Source organism: Felis catus, chromosome B1, assembly GCF_018350175.1.
Source record: "Felis catus isolate Fca126 chromosome B1, F.catus_Fca126_mat1.0, whole genome shotgun sequence".
NCBI classification, from domain to species: Eukaryota; Metazoa; Chordata; class Mammalia; order Carnivora; family Felidae; genus Felis; species Felis catus.
In genome coordinates, this window is record NC_058371.1 from 107,680,632 (window position 1) to 107,707,970 (window position 27,339).

Below are 27,339 nucleotides of genomic sequence, written 5' to 3' on the forward strand. Positions count from 1 at the left end.
TATTCCCAACAAAGTATTTTTGGTTTATAGCATATATAGATGTATTATGTATATCAATAATAGCACAAAAGGTGGCAGGGATAATAAAGCCCTAAAGAAGAAATATTTTTATGTTCCCTGGAATTGTACTGTTTTAAATATGAGGCATATTCTGATAAGTTAAAATGTATATGGTAAGCCCCAAAACAACCATTAGGAAAACAACAACGCTTAATATATTTAAAATTCTTTAGAGTAATTAAAATGGTATACGGAAAGAAACAGAAAGCAATAAAAGTTAAAAGAAACAAAGATATGAGCCACATAGAGACAAAAAATTAAATGGAAGATGCAAATCCGACTATATAAACAATATCCTTAAATGTGAAGTGACTACTCTAACTAAAAGCCAGAGGTCATCATCCCTCATAATAAACCAAGATGCTACAAATGCAAGTCTAGAGGAGACACACTTTAGATTCAATATATCAGTAGGTTGGAAATAAAAGGTTAAAAAAATAGATTCAAATAGTAACCTTAAGAAAGCTGAATGACTATAATGCTATCAAAGTAGATTTAAAACAAAAAAGTTGCTACACAAGGCCATATTTCATTCTTTCTCATTGCCATGTAGTACTCCATTGTGTATATAAACCACAATTTCTTTATCCATTCATCAGTTGATGGACATTTAGGCTCTTTCCATAATTTGGCTATTGTTGAAAGTGCTGCTATAAACATTGGGGTACAAGTGCCCTATGCATCAGCACTCTTGTATACCTTGGGTAAATTCCTAGCAGTTAAAAACTGAGAATAAACTGAGGGTTGATAGAGAGTGGGAGGGAGGGGAAAATGGGTGATGGGCATTGAGATGGGCACCTGTTGGGAGGAGCACTGGGTATTGTATGGAAGCCAATTTGACAATAAATTTCATATTAAAAAAATTAAAAAATAAAGCTTATATGGAACTATTAAAAAAGTAAAGCAAAAAAAGGTATTAAAAATAAAGAAGATCATTAAAAATGATAAGAGACAATCCATCAGGAAGATTAACAATTACAAAAAATATATGCACATAAAACCAAAGCCCCTAAATATAGGAATGAAGTCCCTAAAAATATGAATAAACATAAAATACACGGCAGAATTGAGGGAGACAGACAACCCAATAATAGTTGATTTCATAATCCACTTTTAAATAGTTAATTGGATAGCTAGGCAGAAGATCAACAAAGAAATAGAAGACATAACAACACTTTAAACTAACTATAAACTGTTAACTAGAATAGACATCAATAAAACTTTCTACACCAAAACAGAACAGAGGTTGGTCTCAAGTATACTTGGAACACAATACAGAATAGACCAAATCCTAGGCCATAAAACAAGTCTCAAGTAATTTAAAGGCACCGTAAGAATACAGTGTATATTCTTACACCACAACAGGATAGAATTAGAAACGCATACCAAAAAAAATTAAAATTTAAAACTATGTGGTAATTACAAAACACATTTGTAAATAACCAATGGTTGACAAAGAAATCAAAAGAAAAATTAGAATATACTTTGAGATGATAAAGGAACACACACATACCAAAATTTGTGGGATGCAACTAAATCAGTGCTTACAGAAAAAAAAATTGTAGCTGTAAGTGCATATATTAAAAAAGAAGATCTCAAAAAATACCCCTCCACGTTATAGCAGGCCATCAGCAAATTGAGCTATTGAAATAATTTAGAAAATATGGAAACATTTGAATTAGATATGAAAATCCAGGACACTATTATAGCTCCTTTATCAATAATATATAAAGTTATCTATTTGATATGTTGTGATTTAAATGATTATTTAAGGTAATCGCTCTTTTTTCCCCAACACATTTTACCCAATATATTAAGAATTGTTAAAGTAAAATTCAACATATAATTTAATTCTTGCAAATTCCTAATTAGAAAAAATTATTTGAAACATCAAAGTGAAGATAAATATATTTTCTAATTATAAGTATGTGGAATAAGTTGCATTTTACAAATATGTATTTCAGAAAGCTCACAACTCCCTTTAAAAACAAGCTAAGAACAGGGCCTCCTGGGTGGTTTAGTCGGTCAAGCATCTGACATCAGCTCAGATCATGGTCTCACAGTTTGTGAGTTTGAGCCCCAATCTGGGCTCTTTGCTGACAGCTCAGAGCCTGAAGCCTGCTATGGATTCTGTGTCTCTCTCCCTCTCTGCCCCTCCCCTGCTCAACCTGTCTGTCTCTCTCTCTCTCAAAAATAAATAAACGTTAAAAAAAAAAGCTAAAAACAGAAACATTTCAAAAACTATTTTGATTTTTGGAGAGAACAGATTTGTTGATCCGCAACCTCAGGACTTTGGGAGAAATTCAAAACCAGCCCCTTTATATTGAGGGCAGGAAGAGACTGAGGAAAGAGGCCACTCCCAAATGCGGGTTGGTAGTTTTAATAAGTAAGGAAACTTACTTACGAGGTGTGTTTTCTGTGGTTGCAAGGCGACTAGATCTCCACACCTGTATGGCAGAATCTTTGGTCTTTATATAGAGACCTTAATAGGGTTCAGCCACGTATCCTGCCCAGGTGGTCTCAATTACACATTGCTCTCTCAAAGCTGCATCCTTATGGAATGAAAATTGCTCCCTTATGGAATGAAGGGTGGATTGAATTTTCCTAGGAGATGGGAGAAGAGTAAGGAGCCTTTGATTGTACAAGACCAGCTCATGAGTCAACCAGAGGTTATGTCCTCATGATGACCTCCTCCAGCAAGATATTACGTAAATAAATAGTTCTATTTTCATCATTCTGTGTTTATAAGTAACATTTTGAGGGGCACCTGGGTAACTCAGTCCACTCTTGTTTTCAGCTGAGGTACTGATCTCATGGTTCATGGGATGGAGTCCCACATTGGTTTCTAAGCTGATAACACAGAGCCTGTTTGGATTCCCTTCCTCCCTCTCTGCCCCTACCCTGCTTGTGCTCTCTTTCTCTCTGAAATTAAATAAACATACATTTAAAAAAATCTTTATTTTGTTTATTACACTAGTTTGGAATTTCCTCTTAATGGTGACCAAAGAATGAATAAAAATACATATTTGTCTTTTATCTGTTTTGAGGAGAATGGGTTGGATAATTAACTATTAATTATAATATACCAATAGGTTATGTACAGGTAGTCTTCATACATTTGGAAAATTTCTAATTCTTCTAATCCTAAATTACTGGATATTTTATCATTATGTGTGTTGAATTGTATCACTTTAGTGTGATTTCAACAAATGATAAAAGATATTTGCATTCTAGAAATAAACTCCACCTGTCATGTCCTTACTGATCTTTGATTTTGTTCTACCACTATCTAAAAGAAGAAATGTCTTAAAATACCTAATTATCTAAGTGTGTTAAAATATCTGTTGTTAACTTATCTATTTCCCTTTCTCTCATGTTCCCTTTCTTAAAAAGTATGTTTTTGAATTCATATTATTAGTATAGTTTCTGCTGATTGACTTTTTCATGTGAAGTGTCCTTTTGTATCTTTAATACTTCTGGCATTTAAATCTACTTTTGTGATATTAGTAAAGATATTTAAATTTTCTTCTAGTTAGGATTTTCAGCTTTTTACTTTATAACTAGTTGTGTTCTTATTTTTAACACACGTATTCTAAAAACAGAATTTGTTTATATCTAGTATGGCAAACTTTAGCTTTTAATTAAAGAATTAAATGCATTTGTAAAGACTGTAAATTGCTAAAATACTTGGGTTAAATCTATCATTTGCTCTTTTTCCTTCTTTTTTGTCCCGTATGTACTTTGCTTCTATAGTCCTCATTTCTTAAGTTTGTTAGCATGGTATATATTGTTTTACTTTATTTTTTAAGGCATATACCTTATATAAATATTTTATTGGTTCTTCTGGTGACTTCACTTATTATAATCCAACTTTGTTTTAATTAGGATTTTTTTAAATTATGCCCAACATAGGGCTTGAAATCATGACCTCATGCATCAAGAGTCAGATGCTCTACCAAATGAACCAGCCAGATGCCCCATTATAGTACAACTTAAACATAGGTTAACTACACTTTCCCATAACATCTTTTTCATTATTTTGTCATGAAGTTTACTTCTATATATTTAAAAAATCCTACCAGATGTTCTGATTGCTCCTACAAACTACTGTACTTTTAATTACATGTTTATATACATTAAATGTGTGATTCTATTTACAATTATATATTATAAATATATAATATACATTTATAAATATAATTATATGTTAATTAAATATTTGTAAATATATAATTATATTTAATTGTATGTTTGCCTATTCTGGCACATTTCATTCTTTTGTGCAATTTTCTGCTTCCATCTGGAATTACTGAATTTATCCTGAAGAAGTTACTATACTCTCTCTTGTAATGTAGACCTATTGCCAAAAAAAAAACAAAAACAAAAACAAAACAGATTTTTATTTTTGTTTATTAATATCTTCATTTACTTTTGAGAGCTATTTTGCTAGGTACCGAATTCTAGGTTGGTAATGTGCAGGTGTTGTTGATGCTGCTGTTGTTATTGTCATTTTTGGTATTTTACATACATCCTTCCAGTCTCTACTGCCCTCAAATTTTCTGTAAAGAAAAGCCATCAATATTTCTATTGCCACTTGAAAGTTACTGTGTCTTTTAACTCTGGCTGCTTTTAAGGATTTCTTAGTGCATTTGATTTTCAGTATTCTTACTGTGATGTGACTAGATGTGATTTCCTGTTTATCTTATTTGATATTTACTAAGATTCTTGAATTTGTTGAGCATGATATTCATCATTTTTGGAACATTCCCTTTCATTAACTCTTCACATATGGTTTATGTCTCATTCTCTTCAACATATCCTTTTGAGATGCCAGTTACACACAGCTTAGACCATTGAATTGGTACATATTATATGCATATTGACAAGGTACACCAGAAATGAAAATAAAATATTTAATGAACAGGAATACACTGGGGGGCTGACTGCAGTAGAGAAAATATTTAGAAAAATGTGTACAAAACATTCCAGAGGTAACAGTTAAGATTACATTTATGAAACAGAACAGCAAAAGAACATCTAGGAGAAACATTGGACAAAGAGGAACAGGAAATATAAAAATAGGGAAGCAAAGAACATTTTATATTTATGTAAGTATTTAAAAGTCTAGGTAGCCAGACATATGAGAATCTGAAAATAATAGTGCTGCTACATTTTAGGTAATTTTATTCGGTAATTTTAAGTTATAAAAGTTAAAAAAATCAGGAGATTTTAATAAATGTTTATAAGAGAATAGAGTCAAAGCATCTCATATAAGCAGACAATAAATGACCACATTCCAGATACAGTTAACATGGTATCCCATATTTAAACATTTCCCACTGGGTCAGAGAAAGTTCTTATGATTTTTTAGTGTAGCAAACAAATGTGGGAGCACAACAATGCAAGAAAACAAATGCGGATTATGATAACTCAAGTTTCCTTTCAAAGAGTTTCTTTAGCACAGTGCTAATGAAGTTGAGGACAAAAGGTTTAGGTAATTAGAGAAATTGAACTTGAGAATATTTACCCTTTCACAGTGGTATATTGCACATTTTTAATATAATCTGATTTTTTAAAAGAAAAAGTTCTTAGTAGCTTAGAGACCATTTTTTACTTTTATATAGATCAAATTAAATAGTTTATACCAAACAATCAGAGAACAGCTTTAAGGAATACATGAAAATATAATGATTATCAAGACTTTGAACAAAAGTTGATATTTTAGGACAATTCACGCAACATTTCAAGATCAATTATCTAATTGTCATTACTTAATGCACTTTTCATGTAAGTTTGTTATTCTATTACTGACATCAAAGACATTAACCAAACTGTCTTAGTCATTTTGAGAAATTACTTTGTCCTAAATTTCATCTAGTTCATATAGTGTTATATGAGGCATATGGCATGCTGTAAACAGAGGGGAGTTCCTTACTCTGACTTATCCGTAATTGTTCCTTGTCAACACTAGCATCTGCACCATGCACTGATTGAACATATTTTTTTCCAAAGAGAAGTGAAACAACAAATCCCACAAGATCAGCAATGTCTAATGAGAATATCACTATTCTTGCATTAAGATTTACCTCCAGGGGCGCCTGAGTTGCTCATCAAAGGTCCAGACTCTTGATTTTGGCTTAGGACATGATCTCAGAGTTCATGAGTTCAAGCCCTGTGTGAGGCTCTGGGCTGTCAGTGTAGAGCCTGCTTGGAATTATCTCTCTCCCTCTCTCTCTGCTCTTCCTTTGTCTGCTCTCTCTCTCTCTCTCTCAAAATAAATAAACATTAAAAAAAAATACTTCCAATACAAATATCTTATATAATTTTTAAATATAATTTATTGACAAATTGGCTTCCATACAACCCCAAATATCTTATATAGTTGCAGTTCCCTACAGTATGTTATAAATATCTTGTTATTGAAAAAACATACCATTTCCTTAATTGTATTTTAAATGAATTAATACTGCCTATAAAATGATATATTCTTTCACTAGGTTAGCATTCAAATTCATCACAACCTGTACTGTCTCCTCATACAGCCTACTTTTTGCCAACTGTATTTTAACCGGGACTGGAATTCTGTGTTGTAATTTAATATATGTGTACACTTGCACATGAGATTCATTTTCTCAAGGCTATTTTGTCAAACTTAAACTAAGGATAATACTGGTCTCTGTTAGGATCGGGAGCCTTGTAAGAATATCCATCTTTATGTATTAAATATATATTAAATAAACCTTTTCATTGCTTGTAGAAATCTACATTTTTGTGGCTAAAATATCTTTTCTTGTACTAGTTTGTGTTCCCATAATAACTTTTACCTGTAGTACTTCTACCCATTTTTACAAATCAAATGACAGCAATAAACAAAAATGCTTCCCTTTTTTTGTATTACCAGGAGGAAGCTCCTTTCACTCTTATATTACTCTATGCTGATGTCATAAATCAATACAGAGTTGCCAGTTTGCCTAGGTAAGTCCCAAATTGTGCCTGCTGTACCAGTGTAGTCATCATAATATCACCTTCTACTCACACAAGTATCCAAATAAGATGAGTAGTATTATGGACTCCTATTTTATATGACTCCAGAATACCTATATGCTCTGCTTTGGATAAGAGTTATGGTGCATTCGTTTTGGCTTCTCTAGTTAAACTGAGGTTTGAGACTAGGTCTTCCCATTTGGTATATTATCCTCCTTCAGCATCTGCATACTGCCTTGAACATAGATGTGACAAATAGATATTTACTGAACTATATTTTAATTCTGTTACCATAACTGACATTATTTGGCATCACTCAAAATATTAAACAAACTTTTGTCATGACTTTCATACACATGAGGTTGGAATCTCCATATCAGAAAGCCCTCTGGGCTGGACAGATGATAATTCCTGCCTGTGTTAGGGAATCTAATAGGTCTGTAAAAAGATAGGGTCACAAAAAGAAACATCTTCATTGTAAAATTGAAGAAAAAATAAATTCACTGTAAAGAAGATGTCTTAAAAAAGATCTTTCCTGTCCTGACTTTTGTATAAAGTAGAAGGATAAACAAATGGTATTTGGTCTGTGGACAAGCCAACTCATAAAATATTATGGCTCAAACTAACTTGTCTTTTATTAGCTATTTAAAAATAAAATTCCTGGGGACATTTTTATTTAAAGTTTTCTGATTTGCCAGTACACTTAGCCAACTGGAAGAAGCATTTTCAAATTCTCTCTATTCAAACCAGAACTTAATGTATATAGATTAATTTAACGAGTATTTGAGTTTATGTCAAAAATATATACTATGCAGGACGCCTGAATGGCTCAGTCAGTTGAACGTTCGACTTTGGCTCAGGTCATGATCTCACAGTTTGTGAGTTCAAGCCCCACATCGGGCTCTGTGGTGACGACTCAGAGCCTGGAGCCTGCTTCGGATTCTGTGTCTCCCTCTCTCTCTGCCCCTCCCCTGCTCATACACTGTCTCTCTCTGTCTCTCAAAAATAAATAAATGTTAAAATATATTATGCCTTAAAAATGCATATATTATGCATTAAAAAAGATGAGTAAAGGACAACAGGAAAACAAACAACACAAAAATTGTTTGCTTTTGGAAATTTTACAACAAATACAAAAGAGGTGAAATTTAGATAATTTATATCAAAATTAAAAGATTTTGAGATAGACTAAAAACAAGCATCACAAAAAAAGTCCAAGAGTATTTTAAAAATAAATAATTCTAGAAATAAAAAACATAATACAAGCTATAAAGCATAATAGACTCTTTAAAGGTACAGAAGATAAACCTGAAGAAAAACCATAAACTTGAAAAAAGATACAAAGACATTAAGAAATACATTCCAGAAACGGAATAGAAAATCATGATATTATTAAGGTACAAGGAAGACAATGAGAAAAGTCTCATATACAGAATAACATTGTTCCAGTAAGAGATAAGAGAAATAATGCAGAAACATTATTTTCAAAAAGATATTAAGCTTTTTTACAATTGCCAAGAAATGTACAACATAAAATTACAAAACTTACACTGAAACTCAAAAACTTAAAAAACACCAAAACAGAGGATAAAACAGCAGTCAGAAAAAAATGATCACCTGAAAGTTAAAAAACAAATTAAAAGAGATCTTTTATTTCCTTTTATTTTTAAGTTTATTTATTTATTTTGAGAGAGAGGGAGGGGCAGAGACAGAGAGGAAGACAGCACAGAGCCTGACATGAAGCTCGAACTCACTAACCGTGAGGTCATGACCTGAGCCGAAACCAAGAGTCAGATGCTTAACCGACTGAACCACCCAGTGGCTCACCCCCAAAGTGATCTTTTCAATAACATTCATAGGAATCATGACACACACACACACACACACACACACACACACACACACCTGAGAGGAAATACTGCAAGTTTAAAAGTCTAGATCCAAAGAAGTGAATTTAAAATTTTTTTTAATGTTTATTTTTTTTTTCAACGTTTATTCATTTTTGGGACAGAGAGAGACAGAGCATGAACGGGGGAGGGGCAGAGAGAGAGGGAGACACAGAATCGGAAACAGGCTCCAGGCTCTGAGCCATCAGCCCAGAGCCTGACGCAGGGCTCGAACTCACAGACCGCGAGATCGTGACCTGGCTGAAGTCCGACGCTTAACCGACTGTGCCACCCAGGCGCCCCAAATGTTTATTTATTTTTGAGAGAGAGTGAGAGAGAGAAAGAGGCAGAGCGTGAGTGTGGGAGGGACAGAGAGAGGGAGATACAGAATCTGAAGCAGGCTCCAGGCTCTGAGCTCTCAGCACAGAGCCCTACGGGGGCTCACACACACAAACTGCGAGATCATGCCCTGAGTCAAAGTTGGACGCTTAACCGAGCCACGCAGGCACCCCCAAAGAAGTGAGTTTTTAAAGAGCAAGGGCAAAATTAATATATTTTCTGTTTAACAAAATATGAGATCATTTATCAATAATATACTTTAATAAAGAGAAAAATATTTCAGATGAGTGATGAAATGTAATAAATTTGATAAGAAGGTTAAAACCAGACACACATTGGCTATTTAAATAATTAATAATAATAATGATATGTTGGTTTAAAAATCAAATTTAAAAATTAGACAGAAATAATTTTGAGTGGCAGGTGATCAGGTTTAAAACATCTACAGACTTTGCATTATTTAGCACAGTATAAGAATATTGATAACACTTCAACTGGTAAAATGTTATTTTTAATTATATACCATTAGAATATCAGACATATAGCATATACATTTTTAGAGTAGTACAGGGAATAAATTGAATGAGAAGTATAAAAAATAAAGGAAGTAATTCACTAGATGAGGTGGTAGGTGAACTAAAACGGGAAGAGAACATTTCATGTAAAGAGAACAGTTTATGTAACAGTCATATTGTGAAAGAAAGGTTATCTTTTATGAATAACCAAAAACTGCATACCAATATTTTGGAAAAGCCTATGCAATTGTTAATTTTATGTGTCAATTTAACTGGGCTAAGGAATGAACAGAAAGCTGGTAAATTATTGTTTCTTGGTGGGTCTGTGATAGTGTCCCCAATATAGATTAGCATTTCAATTAGTAAACTAAGCTTAGATCACCCTCCCAATGCAAGTGGACATCATCTAATCCAGCTGAAGTCCTGAATACAACAAAAGCGTTGAAGAAGGGTGAATTCACTCCCTCTGCTTGAGCAGAGATAGCCATCTTTTGCTTTTGGACAGTGGGGCTCCTGGTTCTCCTGATTTTGGAGATGAACTGGGACTTACACCATCGGCCTTCAATTCTCAGGCCTTTGGACTCAGATTGAAATACACCACTGGCTTCCCTGATTCTCTACAATGGGTAGATCATGGGACTTCTGGTTCTCCATAACCCTATAACCCAATTTTGATGATAAATCTCATATATCTGTCTCTATACATATATCTCCTTCTAGTTTTCTTTCTCTAGAGAATCCTGACTAAGACAAACACTTCAGCTTAATTCAGAATAGCCCCTGTGGAAAACAGGTAGAAAAGCTGGACAAAATGCACACTCACACTCATGTGCTAGCACTTGTATGCACGCACATGCACACGCACTTACACACACACACACACACACACACACACACACACACAATCTATTTCAAGGTGTTTGAGAAACACAAGGCAACCAGGACACATGAGGCCAAGATTCTGGTGAAAAGGGAGATGCACTGACATGAACATTGCCAGTTTTGGAGTTCTATCTGTTGAAGTATTTGTTAATTCTTAACCATTCCAGATCCAAAAGGATAAAAAGGGAAATAGAAATCTGAAGCTAGCAGGCTGGGAACCTGAGTGGAATTTGGGGGGGGGGGGCTACATGACATAATTGTGGGCATAAAACTTGGAGTTTGGAAATATTAAAGCAGCTAGGATTTGAGGGGGTAGTTTTGGCAATAAGAAAAGAACACAGAGGTGAACCCAGTGTTCTGCATTAGTGTTTAATAAACAGGGCCAAGGGACTAAAAACTTAGCAGAAAAGGCTAGCTAAGAGGAGTCAATAATTAGAGTTCAAGGTTTGCCAAGTAATAGAAATATTGGTAAACACCACATCCAGACTTCCTTTTAAGGTGGAACAAGCTATAATCCAATCTTCACAAAGACTGAAATCCAGCTTCAAAGTAGACCCAAATTCATAAATTGATATGCGTGTACACTTTAATGTCATGCTGGAGAGCAAAATTAAATCTTTGGAGGAAGGTAACATTGGAAAGACTTTAAATTATCTCTACAACTTTCCATGCAAAACATCTAGCTTTTAATAAAGAAATTTAAAAAATAATAATGAATTATGAATAAAATAGATGTTAAATGAAGAATGGAGAATTTTGTCAAACATCAAACATTTGAGATCAGAAAAAGGGGATTCAAACAGTGGATTGCTACCCTCTACCAACAAAAAAGAAAAAAAAGTAAAAATGAGAAAAGTAAAATAAAGACCCATAGCTAGTATCATCCTCAATGGGGAAAAACTGAGAGTTTTCCCCCTAATGTCAGGAACACAACAGGGATGTCCATTCTCACTACTGTTGTTCAACATAGTGTTGGAAGTCCTTGCCTCAGCAATCAGAAAACAAAAAGAAAGAAAAGACATTCAAATTGGCAAGGAAGAAGTAAGCCTTTCACTTTTCGCAGATGACATGATACTCTACAAGGAAAACCCAAAACACTCCACCAAAAAAAACCCTGCTAGAAGTGATACATGAATTCAGCAAAGCCTCGGGATATAAAATCAATGTACAGAAATCTTTGGCATTTCTAAACACCAATAATGAAGCAGCAGAAAGAGAAATCAAGGGACTGATCCTATTTACAATTGCACCAAAACCCACAAAATACCTAGGAATAAACTTAACCAAAGAAGTAATACACTGAAAACTATACAAAGCTTATGAAAGAAATTGAAGAAGACAAAGAAATGGAAAAACATGCCATGCTCATGGATTGGAAGAATAAGTATTGTTAATATGTCTATACTACCCAAAGCAATCTACATATTCAATGCAATCCCTATCAAAATGACACCAACATCTTTCACAGAGCTAGAACAAACAATTCTAACATTTGTATGGAACCAGAAAAGACCCTAGTTAGCCAAAGTAATGGAAAACAAACAAAAAGGCAAATAAACAAACCAAAGCTGGAGGCATCACAATTCTGGACTTTAAGCTATATTACCATCTACTATTTTAGTTTCATAGTGAGGACTGTTTTAGTCATTGAAATGGAAACCACTTGTATTCATTCAATTGCAAGGTACGTATATGACAGAATAAAAACAGTGAAAACAGGCAAATGTTTTGAAAACGTTTGTTCCAAAGGAAGACTTACTTAGACTGGTAACAGGAGGGAGTGGGATTCAGAAAGTTTTGTTGTCATTGCTGTTGCTGCTGTTGTTGCTACTGATTTCTGGATGACGAAATTTGAGAACAGGTTTATAAAAATGAGAAGAATCCAAATTTGAGAATCTGATTGCATATTGAAGAGAAAGAATAGATAATAAGCAATAGGAGAGAAGATAGCCGAAAAGAGATCCAAAGCACAGATTGAGGCATTCTCGTTCAAAGAGAAAGAGGTACTCGTCTGCTGTAGCAGGTGGTTGGATTCCAAATCAATGGGTTTCACAACTGGAAAAAAAAAAGATGCTGCTATCCAAATATGTGATTTGGGGAATGAATTTTAAATATATCATTTTTAATATAAAATTTATTTCTAAAGTTTGTATTCTAGAAAACCCTTGAGAAGAAAGTATACATATTCAGAAATGTTTAAAAAACATTAAGTGAATAAATTATTTAAAAAGCATTGTTGCCATATTTAGTTAGCACAAGTTATATTATATATATTATATATATATGTCATATTATATACTCTTCCATTTAAAGGTATTATTGATATTAGCATTTACATACAACTTAGTTATTTCAGACTTTAGGGGTGAAATTCCTGGTAATAAAACAGTTACAATCTCCAGGTTTATAGTTCTTATTGGAAAAACATGACGTAAATATTTTGTTCTTCATGATTGTAATAGGATAAACCATATCCTTTAACTAAAGAGTATTAAGATTGCATTTTATGGTAATAAGTATTAATTTACATAAAAATAAATGTAATTACACAAGTAGTTTTGTTTGTATCTCCATAACTCAACTTGTTTCTGGTATTCCTTCAGCTTCATGATTTGAATATAACAAAACATATTTTAATTGCCTGAATTCTATATTGGGAAGGCATGACACCACACAGGGAGTTATGTAATTCTTGCCTCTGCACTGATCAAGTTGTCAAAACAATGTAAGCACTACATTCTGACTTTAAAGTGCATCCCTTTGTCTTTGTTAAATTCAGATATTTTAATTTTTCAACAATCAGGATGCATCTTGAAGTTAATATCATCAGAAACTTTACAGATACAAGTTAGAACAAGAATGGTGATTTTAGCCCAACTTGTCTTAATGAATGGTAAGTTTTTGAAGTCTAGAACAGACAAGTGAGATCTATTTATTTTTCCAAATAATCACCAAAATCTTGAAGAAATATGTAATAAAATATGGAAATATAAGGGAAGAGGAAGGACCACACAAGTTTAACCAAATTTAAAAGCAATACACATGGAAGCAATACTCTTTTAATATGCATTACAATTTCATTGCCTATTTCAAAGCTTTACTAAATTTCAAACAGGCTTTAGAAGGCAACATGTTATTATGATTGTATGATATAAAACTGCTTATGAACTATTGCAATAACAAAGAGTCACTTTCTCAATGAAGAAAGTTTAGTATTATTTTTTATTGTAATGCTGAAAAAATAAGCAAGCATGAAACCCACAGAAAACACAATGACACTAAATCCATATCTTTCAATAACTCTGAATGTAAATGGACTAAATGCTCCAATCAAATAACAGAGGGTATCAGAATGGATAAAATACAAGATCCATCTGTATACTGTATATAAGAGACTCATTTTAGACCTGAGGACACCTTCAGATTGAAAGTGAGGGGGTGGAGAACCATCTATCATGCTACTGGAAGTCAAAAGAAAGCTGGAGCAGCCATACTTACATCAGACAAAGAGGATTTTAAACTAAAGGCTGTAACAAGAGATGAAGAAGGGCATTATATCATAATTACAGGGTCTATCCATCAAGAAGGGTTGACAATTGTAAATGTTTTTGTCTCCAACTTGAAAGAACCCAAATATATAAATCAATTAATCACAAACATAAGCAATGTTATTGATAATAATACTGTAATTGTAGGTGACTTTAATACTCCACTTACAACAATGGACAGATCATCTAGACAGGAAATCAATAAAGAAACAATGGCCTTGAATGAAACACTGGACCAGATGTACTTGACAGATATATTCAGAACTTTTCATCCAAAAGCCGCAGAATACACATTTTTCTCAAGTGTACATGGAACGTTCTCCAAGATAGCTCACATACTGAGTTACAAAATATCCCTCAATAAATATAAAAGAATTGAGATCATACCATGCATATTTTCAGATCACAATGCTATGAAACTTGAAATCAACCACAGGAAAAAATTTGGAAAGCCTCCAAGTGCATGGAGGCTAAAGAACATTCTACTAAAGAATGAATGGGTTAACCAGGCAATTAAAGAAGAAATTAAAAAAAAAAAAAATATATATATATATATATATATATATATATATATATATATAGGGATGCAGTCCTAAGAGGAAAATACATTGCAATCCAGGCCTATCTCAAGAAACAAGAAAAATTCCAAACACAAAACCTAACCTCACACCTAAAGGAACTAGAGACAGAGCAGCAAAGAAACGCCAAAGCCAGTAGAAGAAGAAGAGAAATAATAAAGATTAGAGCAGAAATAAACAATATAGAGGTGCCTGAGTGGCTCAGTCAGTTAAGTGTCCAAATCTTGGTTTCGGCTCAGGTCATGATCTCATGGCTTTGTGAGTTTGAGCCCTGTGTCGGGATCTATGTTGACAGTGTGGAGCTGCTTGGGCTTCTCTCTCTCCCTCTCTCTGCCTTTCCCTCACTCGCACTGTCTCTGTCTTTGTCAAAAATGAATAAAAAATTTTTTTGAAAATAAACAATATAGAAAGAATCTCCCCCCAAAAAAGTAGTAGAATAGACCAATGAATCTCAGAGCTGGGTTTTTGAAAAAATAAACAAAATTGATAACCCCCTAGCCAGAATTCTCAAAAAGAAAAGAGAGAGAAACCAAATAGATAAAATCACGAATGAAAAAGGAGAGGTCACAACCAACACCACAGAAATGCAAACAATTATCAGAGAATACTATGAAAAATTATATGCCAACATACTGGATAACCTGGAAGAAATGGACAAATTCCTAGACACCCACACACTAACAAAACTCAAGTGGGAAGAAATAGAAAAGTTGAACAGACCCATAACCAGCAGAGAAATTGAATCAGGTATCAAAAATCTCCCAACAAATAAGAGTCCAGGGACAGAAGGCTTCCCAGGGGAATTCTACTAGACATTTAAAGAAGAGTTAATACCTATCCTTCTCAAGCTGTTTGAAAAATAGAAACCGAAGGAAAGCTTCTGGACTCATTCTCTGCTGATTCTATGAATCAGCATTCTCTTCATTCCCAACCCAGACTGAGACCCCACTAAAATGGAGAATTACAAGCCAATATCCCTGATGAACATGGATGCAAAAATTCTCAATAAGATACTAGCAAGTCAAATTCAACAATATATTAAAAGAATTATTTACCATGATCAAGTGGGATTCATTCCTGGGCTCCAGGGCTGGTTCAATATTCACAAATCAATCAATGTGATACATCACATTAATAGAAGAAAGGATAAGAACCATATTATCCTGTCAATAGATGCAGAAAAAGCATTTGACAAAATACAATATTGTTTCTTAATAAAAACCCTCAAGAAAGTCGGGATAGAAGGAACATATCTTAGTATCATAAAAGCCACATATGAAAAGCCCACAGCTAATATCATACTCAATGGGGGAAAACTAAGAGCTTTACCCCTGAGAACAGGAATTCAACAGGGATGTCCACTGTCGCCACTGTTGTTTAACATAGGGTTGGAAGTCCTAGCATCAGCAATCAGACAACAGAATGAAATAAAAGGCATCCAAGTTGGCAAAGAAGAAGTCAAACTTTCACTTTTCTCAGATGACATGAGAGTCTACATGGAAACCCAAAAGATTCCACCAGAAAGCTGCTAGAAGTGATACATGAATTCAGCAAAGTTGCAGGATACGAAATCAATGTAGAGAAATTGTTTGCATTCCCATACACCAATAATGAAGCAACAGAAAGAGAAATCAAGAGATCGATCCCATTTACAATTGCACCAAGAACCATAAATACCTAGGAATAAACCTAACCAAAGATGTAGAAGATCTGATGCTGAAAACAATAGAAAACTTATGAAAGAAATTGAAAAAGACACAAAGAAATGGAAAAAACACTCCATGTTCGTGGATTGGAAGAACAAATATTGTTAAAATGTCAATACTACCCAAGCAATATACACATTCAATGCAATCCCAATCAAAATTGCAACCACATTCTCCTCAAAGTTAGAACAAACAATCCTATAATTTGTATGGAACCACAATGACCCCTGTATAGCCAAAGTAATGTTGAAAAGAAGACCAAAGTGGGAGGCATCCCAATCCCAGACTTTAGTCTTTACTACAAAGCTGTAATCATCAAGACAGTATGGTATTGACACAAAAACAGACACATAGACCAATGGTATAGAATAGAGAACCCAGAATCGGACCCACAGATGTATGGCCAACTAATCTTTGAAAAGCAGGAAAAAGTATCCAATGGAAAAAAGATAGTCTCTTTAGCAAATGGTGCTGGACAGCAACATGCAGAATGAAACTGAATCACTTTCTTATACCATACACAAAAAATAAACTCAAAATGGATGAAAGACCTAAGTGTAGGACGGAAAGCCATCAAAACCTAGAGGAGAAAACAGGCAACAATTTCTTTGACCTCAGCCGCAGCAATTTCTTGCTCTACAAGTTTCCAAAGGCAAGGGAAATAAAAGCAAAAATGAAGTATTGGGACCTCATCAAGATAAAAAGCTTCTACACAATGAAGGAAACAATCAACAAAACTAAAAGGCAACCAATGTAATGGGAGAAGATATTTGCAAATGACATATTTGATAGAGGGTTAGTATCCAAAATCTATAAAGAACTTACCAAACTCAATACCCAAAAAACAAATAGTCCAGTGAAGAAATGGGCAGAAGACACGAATAGACAATTTTCCAAGGAAGACATCCAGATGGCCAACGGACACATGAAAAGATGCTCATCACCACTCATCATTAGGGAAATATAAATCAAAACCACATTGAGATACTACCCCACACTGGTCAGAGTGACTAAAATTAACAACTCAGGAAACAACAGATGTTGGCGAGGATGTGGAGAAACAGGAACCCTCTTGCACTGTTGGTGGGAATGCAAACTACTGCAGCCACTCTGGAAAATAGTGTGGAGGTTCTTCAAAAAATTAAAAATAAATCTACCCTATGACCCAGCGATAGCACTACAAAGAATTTATCCAAAGGATACAGGACTGCTGATCCATAGAGGCACTTGTATCCCAATGCTTATAGCAGTGCTTTCAACCATAGCCAAATGTCCGTCAATTGACGAATGGGTAGAGAAGATGTGGTTTATATATACAATGCAATACTACTTGGCAATGAAAAAGAATGAAATTCTGCCATTTGCAACAAAGTGGACGGAACTGGAGGGTATTACACTAAGTGAAATAAGTCAATCAGAGAAAGATATATGTTTTCACTCATATGTGGAATTTAAGAAACTTAACAGAAGACCATGGGGGAAGAGAAGGGGAAAAATAGTTTCAAACTGAGAGGGAAGCAAACCATAAGAGACTCTTAAATACAGAGAACAAACTGAGAGTTGATGAGGTGGGGGGGGTGAAATGGGTGATGGGAATTGAGGAGGGCCCTTGTCAGGATGAGCACTGGGTGTTGTATGTAAGCGATGACCCACGGGAATCTACACTGAAACCAAGAGCACACTGTATACACTGCATGTCACCTATCTTGACAATAAATTATATTAAAAAATAATAGATAAAAGGGTAAATATAAAAGCTTAGGACGATATCTTATGAATACTCCAAGAATAGTTTTATACATGAAAAAGCAAGCAGCCACCTGAGGCAGCCACCTGAATCAAAGTACACATGGGCTTTAAGAAAATTTACTACTCACTTCCAAATAAATGCCTGTTGTTTTCCTTTTGATTTTATGCACCAAATGTACAACCTGAGGTTTTTGAGTTTAAAACTACACACATATGCATGCAATCACACACAGCTATACAAATTGTTTTAGAAGGCCAAGATCATGCAAACTATTCTTTGAGTATTCATAGGTTGTTGTTCATAATTTTTTTTTTAAAAAGCACCTTTGGAAATTTTTCTATTCATAATGACCCCACTAATACCGTTTTTACCACTAATATTGGTTTTTCCTATAGTGGAAGAATGGCAAGTAACCAAACTCAGAAATGTTACGATGGGTGACTGTTGGTCTTAGGCATTAAATAGAACTTTGCTTAGTAAATAAACTGTCTCCAGGTGGAAAGATCCCATGCAGAACCCAGAGAAACCTTTGTGCAAGAGAAACCGTCAAATAGCCTATCATGATCCATTCTTCCTTTGTCCTCATGCTTGGTCTTCCAGCTTCACTCCATCTCCTGGCCTCCCTTGCATGTGGCCATGTGACTAAGTTTAGGTTAATGGGGTGTGAGTAGAAATGATGGGTGCAACTTGTCATCTCCTTCCAGATGCTTCACCTGGGTTTTGAACACACTTTCTGCTGGCTGGCAATGGTGATGCCATGAGCAACTTTGGAAGCACCTGTTACAACCACATTTCCCAGGTGTGATAGAATGATTATTTGTGCCCCCCCCCCAGCTTCTTATGTTGAAGCCCAATCTCCAATATAATAGTATTTGAAGGCAGAGATTTGGGGAGGCAAATAGGTCATGAAGGTGGAGCCCTCATGAATGGGATTAATGTCGTCATAAAAGAGACGCCAGAAAGCTCGTTCACCCCCTTCTGCCTGATGAGGACACGGGGAGAAGATAGCCAACTGTGAACTAGGAAGCCAGCCCTCACCAGACAGAAAATCTGTCAGTGCTCTGATCTTGGACTTCCCAGACTCCAGAACTGTGAGAAATAAATGTGTTTATAAGCAAAAAAAAAAAAAAAAGTTGTAAATAAATGCTATCATCAATTAACTTTAACCTCTCTAAAACTCCTATTAAATAAATTAAATTTAGCAGATAAGATCTAGGATGATATTTAGTATTTGATTTGCTCCTTTTGAAATATGAAATACTAGCCTCCAAGGAATTAATAGGCTAACTAAGAAAATTAAATTTTTTATAAGATTTGTTTATTGTAAATTTAACCTCTATAAAAATAGTGAGTGGAGAATTTTTAGATTATCATCTCCACCTGTGATCAGCCTCCTAAATTTACACAGTTTGTTGTGCAGACGTTATCACTTTCAATTATATCATAATGTAAAAAGTAGTAAAGTTGGCTTTTGGCTACAAATAGAGAATTTTTCTCTGTATATAGATTTAAAAATGTAAATAGGCTAGAACAATTGCTGTATATTGACTCAATAACTGAATAGTCTGTATACTGGGTCAGCTTTATGTTGATCCAGATTTGACAATACCACAAAAAGACTTCTTCTATACCTTATTATCTTCTAATGTATGTTCTATATTCTAAAGTTGGCTTTCCTTATGGTGGTAAAATGGCTGACAGCAGCCTTTCATGGTATGCCTTACCATGTAGCTTTTATACAATATCAATGAAGATTCTTTCCAGGAGCCACAGTAAATTTCCCTTCACGAGTCATTAAAAAAAAAAAAATATATATATATATATATATACTTATTGCGCACCTGTTAATCACTCTGGGTAAGGGATGAGTTACTTTAGAAGAAGAAGAAAATCAGGCTTCTCAAGAAATTTCAGGGAATGATAGTGCCAATTTATGAAAAACACCTAGGATCCTTGGAGGAAGGATGGCTATCCAAACTAAAATTGTGGAATTGTTTGTTAACAAATGGGATAGAAGAAAGTAACTGAGCCCTAACTGGCAAGTGTGGCATATTTACACATGTATACAATTACTATTTAATGCTTATCTATGTTGCAGAAAAAAAAAAAAAAAACAGAGAATACAAACTAGACCAAGGAAAATTTTTTCTATTTTCCTATTTTCAAAGAAATCTCAAAAAAGATTATGGCTTATCTACAAACTCACACACGAATTTCTTATTGACAGTAACCAAATGGTGGAAAGACAATGAAAAGAATGTATGTTAGAAAAACATTTCAAGTGTTGAGACAATATAGCTAAGCTCTGCTCAACATACATCATTTTTATCAAAATTACATGAAAACTAAAATTCCAGTCTCTTTAAATGAGTTGTTTATTTAAAAAAGTTTTTGTAATGTGTATTTATTTTGGAGAAAGAGAGAGAGACAGAGCACAAGCAGGGGAGGGGCAGAGAGAGAGGGAGGCACAAAATCTGAAGCAGGCTCCAGGCTCCCAGTTGTTAACACAGGGCCTGACGTGGGGCTCAAACCCCTAAACCATGAGATCATGATCTGAGCTGAAATCAGACACTTAACCGACTGAGCCACCCAGGCACCCTAAGTTTATTTTTAAGGTATTGATATGATGGGAAAATTTTCTAAATTGAAAAAGAGTTGATAGAATTTCAATTGGCACCAAACATATTAGTGTACATTGTCAGTTTTGCTTTTTACTTCTGTGATATTGGCTTCAAAAAATAAAAGTCTATAAACAAAGTAAATCTTTCATTGGTTTGCTTAACTTCTTCAGCATAGTTTTGCATGTGTATAACAGGAAATTCTACAATTCTAAATATAAACTCATCTTTTTTGAGAGGAAAATGTACTTGGTATTTAAAATAATTTAGTCTGTTATGCTCACATATTTAAGTATTTATTTTAAATGTCACTATGAAATGTTAATTTTGATATTTTCCTTATTATATTTAATCTCTTGGTGTATATATATATTATATATATATATATAATATATATATATATATATATATATATATATATATATTTGTACTAGGAGATGAACAGTTCACAAATAAGATCAACATACTTCAGTTTAAAACTTATCATCAGGGGCGCCTGGGCATCTGACTTCAGCTCAGGTCATGATCTTGCAGTTTGAGGGTTTGAGCCCCACATCAGGCTCTATGCTGATAGCTCGGAGCCTGGAGCCTGCTTCGGATTCTGTGTCTCCCCCTCGCTGTCCCTCCCATGCTCATGCTCTGTCTCTCTCTGTCTCTCAATAATAGATAAATGTTAATTTTTTTTAAAGAAACTTATCATCAGTAGTAACTACCAAGTTGGGATTCTTTACAACCCAAAATGAAGATACTCGGTATTACATAGTAATCTAAGGACTGTGCTTGTAATGATGTTCCTGTACTTCAAACTTCTAAAAATTTTATTTGCAAAGCATTATGACCTGTGTTTTGCAGCAAATGAAAATAAAATAAAGAAGGATTCAGTGTTTTATACCAAGCCTCACATCCTGTGGCAAATATTTAGTTGAAACTCAAAGGAAACATTTATTCAAATTTTATAGCAGAACTTTTTGTTATATAACCATGTCATGGGCACAATATTATGAACTTTAATTTCCCTTTCCTCAGTGAAGGTTTCTTGGTCCATGTCTTGGATTTTAAAATCAGAGAAGCTAATTCAGATGTGTGATGAGGTAAGAGTTGCAGAATACTGGGTATCTCTTCTTCATTAAGCTTAATATTTTAACAAGAACATTTTCAAGGTAATTTTCTCACTTGTGTTTCTTTATCCAACAGGAGGACTCTCATGGATGGGGTTTGGGTACAGATAGAAAGAATGACAACATTTCCACAGAATAGTAAGAGACCTAACTTTCATAAGGTCTAATTGATGATGTTCCATTAAAATGTTCCCAGTGGCTGTATATTTTGTTTGTATCCATATAAATCTTGCTCTGACTAAACACTATGACTATGTAGGCATTAATCTGTTTTTAAATGCTTTTTGTAAAGTGCTAGAATTATTAGTTAAAAGTTAAAGTTAATTCAGTAGTGGGGCACCTGTGTGGCTCAGTCTGTTAAACATCTGACTCTTGGTTTCATCACAGGTCATGATCTCCTTGTTTCTGGGTTCAAGCCCCACATGGGACTCTGCGCTGACAGTGTGGAGCCTGCTTGGGATTCTGTCTCCTTTTTCTGCCTCTCCTCTGCTCTCTCTCTCTCTCTCTCTCAAAAATAAATAAACTTAAAAAAATGTTAACTCAGTAGTGGGGGGAAACTAGCTCAGTAGATTCTGGTTTCCTCCCAGTAGCTATAATATGTGATATATATCTGCATATATAAGTATATATCTATCTCTCTATATATAGATTGTATGCATATAAGTATATACACAGACTGTATGTATATAAATATCTATCTATATATAGATATATAGATTGTATGTATATAAGTATATATATAGACTGTATGCATGTAAGTGTGTATATATATATGGACTGTATTCATGTAAGTATATATATACACACACACATATATATATATACAGACTGTATATGTATGTATATATCTATGTATATATAGATATATAGCCTGTATGCATATAAGTGTATACATATATATATAGTGTATATATAAGTATAGATATATAGACTGTATGCACATAAGACTATATATATACATATATATATACACATACACACATAAACACAAAGAATATACATACATATATACATATGAAATACATATATCACATGTATACACATATGTGTACATATATATTATATATGCATACATGGATTACACTACACTATATATACTATGTATTATAAAACATGAGTACTATTAATATTTTAATATTATATGTGAGGAAATTCAGGGTTCAAAAAGTCATTATCTTTATCAAAGTATATATGTGTGTGTGTATATATATATGTGTGTATATATATATATTTATACATACATATAAATTGAGTTTGACTCCAAATGACTGAATTCATATTCACTGGAGTCTACCAATTAAATTCTATATTTTCACTTTAGTTACTTACCTGTAAAACATCTCGGTCTCATTATGAAGACTTCTGGAATACTCTAATTTCCTCTGCAATAAAATTATAATTCCCAAATGGGTTGCATCACAAATGACTCATTGCTTTATATTGAGGTATCTCTAGCCTCCTGGAAAAATGCATTGGATCCAGCACCAGACTGCCAGGAACTGAGTCCTGCTCTGGCAGCTTGTAGCTGTACAATTTAGGGCAAAAGAATTAATATCTCTGTGGCTCAGTATCCTCATCATAAAAATGAAAATTGTACAGCATACTAACTCCATAAAGTTGTTGCTTAGGATTAAATTATATAAAGCACTTGGAATAATGCCATAGTTATTAATATTATTGCTTCTATGTCAGAGTAAATGTTCATGCTTTTTTCTTCTCTATCTTCAGAAAGTATGTTTTAGAAGACCTTGGTCCCTGTGGTTGATATTCATTTAGCCTGTCACTGTGTATAAAGAAGCAATTGAGTTAAATTTTGACTAAGCTTATCCTCTTTTTAGTTTAATGTATTTCAATGATACTTGGCCCACGTGTATAAATAAAAGACATGTAAAACTAACACTGAGTACCTTAACAATTCATAGGATCCTGAATTGATGAGATTAATAAAGACATTTGAGAAAAAATCTTACAAGATAGTTACCATTTGGAAAAATATTTTTATTTAAATAACAATAGCTTAGATACCTATTTTTGATAATTATTATGCTATTTCCTAACCAAGAGAAGGTTATTCTGGTAGTAATGCTAATCTTAGCATAGCTTTTAAACATTTATTTCATGATGACTCTTTATACTATGATTATAGCTATAATAATTAATAGCTTATTTTATTCTTTATTTCTAGGATCACAATGAGCTTTGTCAACATAAAAGTGGGGATGTAACTGATATTTAATAGCTCAAAGCTTTATGCTAAGCATATTACAAATAAAAACTTTCATTTGTCCTTTATATTTCCCCTGCTGGAGAACAAACTACAGTTTGTATCCATCAAATAAGAATGAAATTCAACACCTTACCTTTCAATAATATTTATTCATGGATTCCACTCTCCCCTCAATAATACAGACTCCAGAGATTTAGGTACGTGCCGTATTTTCTTAAGTTGACATATGTCCAAGGTGTGTATTAGGATATTAAGACACCAAATAGATTCAATAAAGTATAGATAGTGCATCCATATTTTGTTCCGTCTTTGTTTTGCCAATTTCAGAGAAAGAGAAAGAGGGAAGACAAACGAAAACATGTCTACTAAACAAATATGGCTTTGTTCCAGCACAGCCAAGTATAACTTTACCTACAAAATGATTTTAAAATGCACTTGACAAGAGGGTTTATTATGTCATTAATGTGCTTCCAGGCCTGTTTTATTTTTGCAGTTGGCAATTGCCATAGCAACTTTAGAAGTTCAGAACTTCCTGGTGCTTCCTTTCTGTACAGAGGTAAATATAATCTGTCTTCAAAATCTGTACATGAGTCAAGAGTAAATTTAAGGATATATGACAGGGCCAGAGTAGAACAGCACTTGCAACGAGGGATTAATTATAGGTAAAGTGAAGAAATATCAAATGGAAGTGTGAAGAAGCTCCCTTTCCTCCTCCTCCTCCTCCTCCTCCTCCTCCTCCTCCTCCTCCTCCTTCTTCTTCTTCTTCTTCTTCTTCTTCTTTTAATTAAGGAATGAAAATATCTGAAAATCTAAGTAGGAATGATGCTGAGTCTAGAGAAAGAAAAGATTGAGTTTGAAGTGATCAATAAATTGAGATGGTAAAAATAATTGTTCAAGTTTCTGCATCACTTAACTCTGTTCATCAGGATGGACGATATGGATGAAATTATAATTTGGGGAGAATCATTTCTACCTTGTTCACTTTTTTTTTTGCAGAGTTCTTTCTTGTATGTACTGAGTAATGAATGGCAAAGTGAAGAAAGGATGAAATGAATACATAAGGGAATGAAAGAACGACCAAAACAGCAATATTCACCTTATCTGGTTCCTCTGCTGGCACTAGTAAACTACTCGTAATGTTCTAACGCATGGTTTCCTAAGGAAAAACTCTATAAAAGCCTCGATCACCAGGTGGTGTAAAATAAATTTTGAAATGATTCAAGGTTTTTCTGAAACTTTTCCAGAAACCTTTTGCAGGTGTTTTTAATAGAGAAAATGTGCCCATCTGTGAATGTTTACACACAAAACTTCTATCAACACATTCATAGATTCAAAACAGCCTGACATTCAGCAAGCTCCTATTATGTGCATAAGCATATGTGATTAATTTTATTTACAGTAGTTTATTACTGTGTGTATTTATTCATGAATGAAAGAAACAATGGGGAAGATATGGACGCAGCTGTCTGTGATTTAGCATTCAAGTTATTTGGACCAAGTGACTAAGCTATTATGTACTTCTTGAAAAAGGACTTTGAGAAAGTTATCGACCACCTAAAGCTCTCAATGCTGTTGCTGATTGCCTTTTGTACGGAGTTTTTCATTCATGAGAAGCCTTCCTGCGTGCTGTCTGTGCTACGTGCAGCCATTTCTTTACTAAAATACTGTAGAAATGAATCTGTAGTTCATATTTAATGTATAAAGGAGGAGGAAGTACACAGTAAACCTTCATAAGATAGTGCATTTGCATGGCACTCACCTGTAACTTCATGTTACAAAACCACTGAAGCAGATTTTAATGCATCCCAGCACTGAGGCTATCAATTAAAATATTGTCTGGGATGGGAGCAGGGCATCAGTCTTTATTTATTTTCATGTCTCCACAAATAATTCCTACATGAGGTCGGAGTTGACAAGTCCTCCTATGTATAAAAAAAGTATAAGCTAGTTTGAAAGACATAGAACGCACATTAAATACAAACATATGAATTTTAAGAAAAGTAAATGAGAATAATTCAAATTTGGTATAAAACTTAGGAAAGAACAGCAATACTAAAGGAAGGTAACAAATTTGACACACTTTAATTAAAATGTAGGTTATAACAAGAAGAAAATTTTTCCCTAATGAGTATGAAATGAACACGTTTGAAATCCACAGCAGTTCAATATCAATGGAAGAGTTCTTTTAAAGAAGACAGAAAGAATGAAAAAACAAAAACAAAAACAAAACCTGTATGGTATTTATAAGTTATATTGCAAATCTAGTTGGTAATGATGAGGAAAATTACACTCAGTACTTCCGACAACTCTTGTAAGGCTCTTGACCTACCTATAAATCTATAGCTCCACTTAAAATACTCTTATCTTCTAGCCAAGCCTATCCCTTCTCCCTGAACTGTTTAATGGATTGTGTTCAGCAGTGTAATTCCCTCGACTCCCACATGGTGGCACGGATTTCCTCCTTTTCTACTTAACTCCCTGTGGTAATATAATAGCAAGACTCCCCCAAATTAATGGAAATATTCTCAAATTTTGTTATCTCTGACTGTGTTCTTTAGAAATCACACCTGTTCTTCACAAGCATACAGACTTTTGCTACTCAAAGTGTAGTCGAGGGACTAAGAAGCACTGGCATCACTTAGAAACTTGGAACTTCAGTATCATGAGTCAAACCCATGATTTACTGAATCAGGATCATTAAATAAGGTTTAAGACCATTTGTATGCAAATTCAAATTAGTAGGCATTTATATAGAACATTTGTGTTGAGTCTTGCTGTAAAACCAAATTCACTTTTATATTAAACCATTAAATATTAAATCATTAAACAATTAGACTCTATGATGTACTCTTCTCAAAAGGTACCCCATTCTGCTATTCATTCATGTTTCAGACACCACGGCTCATACTTGATTGCTCTCCAAACCTAAAGTTTTGTGTTAAAATCTCAGAGATCTTAGTGCCAATCTCTAGCATCTGCCTGTCATCATAAGTGCCTGCCACAGTAGAGAGAGTAGAAAGAAAGACCTAATCACAAGGATTCACCTAATCACCTAACACACATTACAAGATTGCCCTTACAGGCCTTATTTAAATGTTATAAAAAGTAAATACCCACAAGTCTAAAAG

At 34.0% G+C, this 27,339-nt stretch overlaps 1 long non-coding RNA gene across 2 annotated transcripts in view; it reads left to right on the forward strand.

The window, feature by feature from the left end:
* Positions 1-25,429, forward strand: part of LOC109499014 — a 34,700-nt gene extending 9,271 nt beyond the window's left edge. Inside the window, exons 3-8 of one of the 2 annotated variants that reach the window (XR_006596838.1) lie at positions 6,962-7,035; positions 18,953-19,047; positions 21,893-21,957; positions 22,061-22,122; positions 24,170-24,767; positions 25,208-25,429. This is a non-coding gene — a long non-coding RNA (uncharacterized LOC109499014). The remainder of the gene's footprint in view (positions 1-6,961; positions 7,036-18,952; positions 19,048-21,892; positions 21,958-22,060; positions 22,123-24,169; positions 24,768-25,207) is intronic. The other variant, XR_006596837.1, reaches the window with a different exon arrangement.
* The last annotated feature ends 1,910 nt before the right edge of the window (positions 25,430-27,339 follow it).